Source organism: Lycorma delicatula, chromosome 12, assembly GCF_047948215.1.
Source record: "Lycorma delicatula isolate Av1 chromosome 12, ASM4794821v1, whole genome shotgun sequence".
Taxonomy (NCBI): domain Eukaryota; kingdom Metazoa; phylum Arthropoda; class Insecta; order Hemiptera; family Fulgoridae; genus Lycorma; species Lycorma delicatula.
In genome coordinates this window covers 40,593,761-40,599,760 of record NC_134466.1, presented here as the reverse complement: position 1 = coordinate 40,599,760, position 6,000 = coordinate 40,593,761, and positions in this window count along the sequence as shown.

Here is a 6,000-nt window from a genome sequence, read left to right as displayed (position 1 = left end):
ATTTACACTCATACATATCATCCTCATTCATCCTCTGAAGAATTATCTAAACGGTAGTTACCGGAGGCTAAACAGGAAAAAGAAAGAAAGTAGTGTAGAATTGCTCACCTTAGTGTATGAGCCATTATTGCACTGCATTATTGATTTGTTCATTGTAGCAGAACTTAGTGCCATCCAAAAAATCTTAGAAGACCAAACAAAAAAAAATATGTTGGTGCAATATCACAACTGTAAGGTTGATGTGGTAACATCTCCCAACCCAACTTTTAAATAGCTTTCTGTGTCGTTTGAACAGTATGAGACTGGACATTATCATACAGAAAAATTAACGACTTTTGTGACAGAACCAGGATGTTAACTGCTTATTGCGGGTTTTTCTCTATTCTCTAGTGTGATTAAAGAACTTATGTTCAAATAATCGTAATAAATTGGGTTTTTATAGTCCCATAACATTAGCATTACTTTGGCTGACATGTAAGCTTTAATTTTTTAGCAGGCAAACTGATGTTTCAATATCATATTCTGACATTTGGATTCCAGCTCAAAATGATAAATCCAAGTTACTGTACTGTTGTTTAAGTTGTGTACAGATATGAATCCAGGTTCTTTGTCATTTTGAGGCTACTGTGTCGAAACACACCTCAGATATGTTTTGCAGTAATTCAGTTTATTATATTGAATGGAATGGACAGTGCAACTCAAATTTCATCAGTTTTCCAAATATTTATGTGCCATGTTCTTGCAAATAAGATCATTATGTGATTTAGTAAAATTCTGTCAAAAATTCCACCAATCTTCTGCTCTAATGAAAATCTGTAACATTTGTTTTCGTCGATTTAAACTGCTTAATTCACTTTCAAAAATTTGCACTTGTATTAAACTTTTTAACATTCACAAATGAATTTTAGCCGGTTTTATACCTTCAGAAAGTAAAACTTTTATTAGAGCACGCTGTTATACCACAATATAGCTTGATCAAGCCGAATTGGCACAGATCTGATCTAGGCAATGGTTGCCTAGCTAGCATGGGGCTATAATATGCTACTCGTGGAAGACAGTATACATACAGTATAAATAATTTTTTATCTAATAGTAATTTTTTTATACTAATTTACGATAAAATTTTTTTTTTTAGTATTTTTCCCAATGTTTATTACAATCAATAAACAAATTCACATTATAAATTTTTAAATTATTTTTAGTCTTATATTTATATAGAAAATAAATAAATTCATAATCGAATAAAATAATATACAAGTATTTAGCTATCTTTTTTTTACTACCACTCATTAACTCACTCTTGGATTATGTATGTGAGATCATGGTGCAGAACCTTTCAATCAAATTTTGATGCACTTCAGTTTATCCATTGCCTCTGAAATTTTGCTTACAGGTTTGCTTCTGATAACACATTTTAGCATCATTATCAAGTCAGTAAGATGCCCTGAAGTTGCTAATTTAAAAAAAATGCCCCATGAACTTGTGCAACTTTTTACTAATTTATGTGCATATTTTCATAGAGAAAGAAATCTTAAGTGAGATATATATTAGGGTTTACAGATGCTACTAGAAATTCTGTACAGTAGCAACTGAAGTTTTGGGAAAATTTAGTACTTTTTAACTGGATCCAAATTGTCAATCAAAAATCGCAAATATCTCAAATGGTTGGTCCTAGCACTCCAAAAACTTTTTTCAACCCCCCCCCCTCCCTAGATGACACTCAGTCTGCTCCCAGTGGTACCCATCGGATGATAATATTTTCAAGTGCCCCCGGGGCGCCATTTGGAAATTGGTGAGGGGGTGCCACTATATCTCGGCAACCACTCGTCTGATTTTCAAGATTCAAACGGCGTATGTATCAGCAGGTCGAGTGCTAACTGTTTAATGCATTGAGTACACTGTTGATCAATTGGATCTTGGTTATCTGGAAATTAAATCATTTAGCTCTATGTTTTGATTGCACTCACCCACTGTAAAACGTACCAATCCAATCTTTTGCTAAACACGTTAAACCTGTGCGCTATTGCAGCTGTAAAATATAAATTTATGAGACTAAAAAGTAGAAAATAAAAAAAATTTAAAACGCCCTGAAAAGTAAAAAAATAATTTTAGGACGGTATTTCAGAATGGATTTGACAACTAGCTTTGATAGAGATATGTGAAATTCATAGCTTCAAATTAAAAACTTGGTGTTTTTGCCAGTTTTTTCATGTGCGTGATGAATGGCCTAAAGGGTGGGGTGCAAAATGAACACTCCAATCCTTTGCGAGGAGAAACAAATTTTTTCTGAAGCTGTTTCACCAGTAATTCATTAAATTCTTCTTTTTGGGATTCCTGTGGCAGACGCAACACATTCTACAACTTTTTTGGGGTCACTAATAAGCATTCTGCTGCCATGTAATTAAAAATGTTGTGTTTAATTTCTTTCCCTTGGTGGTGATTGCCTTTTTCATGTAAATTAGACATAATATGAAAAATAATGTAATCAATTCACTGCAGTAAGAGTAGAGCTGACAAAAATTTAGTAATTTAACGCGAATAATATACTTTTAAGATTCACTTAAGACTTCAACTACTTCAAGAATTGAAGCTCAAAGAACACTATAATTGGACGATAACCTTATACTCTTTGAATACACACATTTAACTGTAAATACAGTATAAATTAGAATGGAATCATTTACAAAAACAAGTTAGTCTGAATCAGGAATGATTTGTATAAATAGAGATTTAATATTTCATTTGAATGTTTAGAATGATATATCATTCAGTTATTATTTATACAAACCTGAATAAAGAAATTTTTCTCAATTATGATAGCCGAGGCTAGCATATGGTTGTTCGCCCAGAACAAAGGGCAGAGATCATAGCATAAACAGTATACATCAATCTTGTTCATGTTTGGCTTTGATATTTTATACAATTATAAAACCATAAATACATGTAGGCCTAAACACTAATCAGTAACAGCCGATTAGTCTGCGTAACATATCTATTTCAGTATTTAATAAAGAAATAAATTATTAATTTAATAATATATAAACTTAGGATTAGTAAGTAACTAATAAATACAAGACATGAATTTGTTCACTGACTGGAATAAACAATTGTCATACTGTATTTAATTGAGTAGTATTATAAACCCATGCTCGTTTGGCAGCAATATATACAGTTACGTTGTTCATAAGATCTGTGCCAATTCGGCTTGGATAAGCTATATCCGTTTCAAATATTGCTGACATTTTGAAATAAAAGAAATTATAATGATAATTCTTATCAATTAATAATAAATTCTACGTAAAATAATATACGATAATTCTTATATTTTCTATGTTGGGGTTGCCGACTTGAACATCAGTTTTTACTAAATATTTTTACCGTTGCCATTTGTTTTCTCTTTAATTATTGTACTTACTCTTATTAAGCCTATATTTGAATTCAGAGAATAATCTTTGTTAATATATACTAAAGATAAAAAATGTCATGAAAATAAAAGAAGCTGAATTTGATTACAAAACCTATTACCTACGACAGAATGGAGACTATATATGCGTTTGGGGTAAGAGGTTGTGTGTATGTCTGTTACCATTTTCTTCAAAAACTACTGGGCCGATTTCAGTGCGGTTTTTTGCATTACATAGGTACTAGTTCAGAGCAGGTTCTTAGACATGTTTTATAGTTATAGGCCACCAGGGGGTGCTGCAGTAGATGTGTTTTCTAAAACAGCTGGGTCGATTTTGATGCAGGTTTTTGTATATCATAGGATCATCTCATTACTTTATGTAGATACCACCTCAGAACAGGTTCTTAGATTAGTTTTATGGTTACAATCTGCCAGGGGGCACTGCAGTGGATATTTTCCTTCAAAATGGCTTCGTGGGTTTTTTAAAAGTTTTAATTTTATCACTTGTTTTGAGAGCATAAATTTTATTAAAATTATTTTCAAATTAAAAAATAATATTTGAAATTAGATCACCCAGCTCTAGTTTCAATATTTAGGTCATTGAAAGACAATTGGAGGAGTAGCCAAAATAAAATAAACCAATAAGAAGACTGATGTTTGGATATCTAGTTGTATTAGAAAAAGGCTGCTAATGAATTGCATAAAATTTTTCAACACTTACTGACTACATCAGAAAGTTATTTTACTTCAATCATTTTAGTTCTATTTGTATCTTTATGATAAAATAATTCCGTTTTATTGAAAAACAATAACCAAAATTATCTTTATTTTTCTTCTTTTTTAAGTAAAAATATTTATTTATAATTTTGTTATATAGTTAAATAAATAAATACTACAACAAAAAAATTATTTCTCTACTTGTGGAGGACTTAATGAAAGTTGAACGATGGGACTGTTGTTTTCCAAATATACCATAACTAAAAGTACAGCAAGTAACACCGAATGACTTTTGTTAATATATCAATCAGTATGTCTGATACTTAATTATATTAACTCCTGCAGTAATTCATCAAAGAATTTTTCCAGTTTGTCATTTCTTCAAAATTATTTATCTTCTCTTTGTCCCTGAGCAATTCAAGTTTTCCAATCATATGAGCTGTTACATTTATATTTCAATAATGGAGATTTTATTCTGCTTTTTAAGTTCATAACAGTTTCCCCATTTCATATTATTTGAACTTCTGAGAATTGAGCTAGACATTATTCTGGGAGTGAAGTAATTCCAGATCCAAGTAATTTTAATATTTGTGTCTAAAAACTTTTGAGCTGCTGTTGAGCAAATTCATTATTATTTATTTGTTCTATAAGAAGATTACTTGTTTTTATAATTTTTTTTAAAACATGTTTGATCTGTATTGCCACTGAAAAAAAAGTCATAATTTTTATCACATTTATTATTAATTTACTTTTTTGTGCATTTTTTAGTACAAATCTTTTATCACAAATCCAATACTTTTTTCTATTTCAACACGTGCATCTAATCCTTTTGCATCCAATGATATGTCAAATTGTTGCATGTCTCAACTGTTAATGTCTTGATATTGTTTTCTATAAATAGTCACTTTCAGTCTTTAAATATTTTTGTTACTAGTCCAATTTTAAATAAATCAAAGCATCTTTGTTCAACTAAAGGAATCTTCACTATGTAAACAATATAATTATTGTATATTAATGCAGATAACTTTGCTATAGAAAAGACTAAATTTGCACTTCATTAAAACTTATTTTGTTTGAAAGTGAGATATGATCCTCCAGTTCTTTAATAAAGTTGACAGTTACACAATTGCTGAAATATTAGTTTTTAATAGCATCAAAAAATTACATAATTATTAAAGAGGAAGGAAACGTTAGGATCGAGGAAAGAATAAAAAGATTAAGAGAGAATGATGAATATAAAGAGAGAGAAAATTTGAAAACTAGAGAACCTGTATAAAAATTAAGATCAGAAGAATTATATCAAACCAAAAAGCAATTAAATGATTGGGAATAAAAAACAAACAAAATGATGATCAACTTCGATTTTGGGAGAATATTGTCCGACAATATCGGAGGATTAATGAACTAAAAGATAAGAATTTTTGCAATTTAATAAAGATTGGGCATGTATGCCTCAGTGTATATGTTGTTCTTGTAAGGGTCTATTTTTCAGTCATTCTGTAGTTAACTTTGTACATAAAATTGAACTAGAAAATCCAAAAATAATATGATTCTAAATTATAATTTTCAATTAATATTAGATAATCAAATGTTTCACCAAATCTGTTATATATACACATATGTAATACCTGTTAAATTACATATACACATTTTTAGAATTACATAAAATTTTATTTCGCTAATAACTTTTGTTTTTCTTTTTTTATTGTTATTATTAAATAATTATTTATTGTAATTTTTTTTTACAATCACAGGTTAAAAATTAGTAATAAAACAATAATTTAAATTTAAAAAAAGTTTAAAAAAAAGGTGTTGCAGTCTGATTTGAACCAATGTGCATTTCCCTTCTAAGATCCAAATATTTCATTAATTAAAATTTT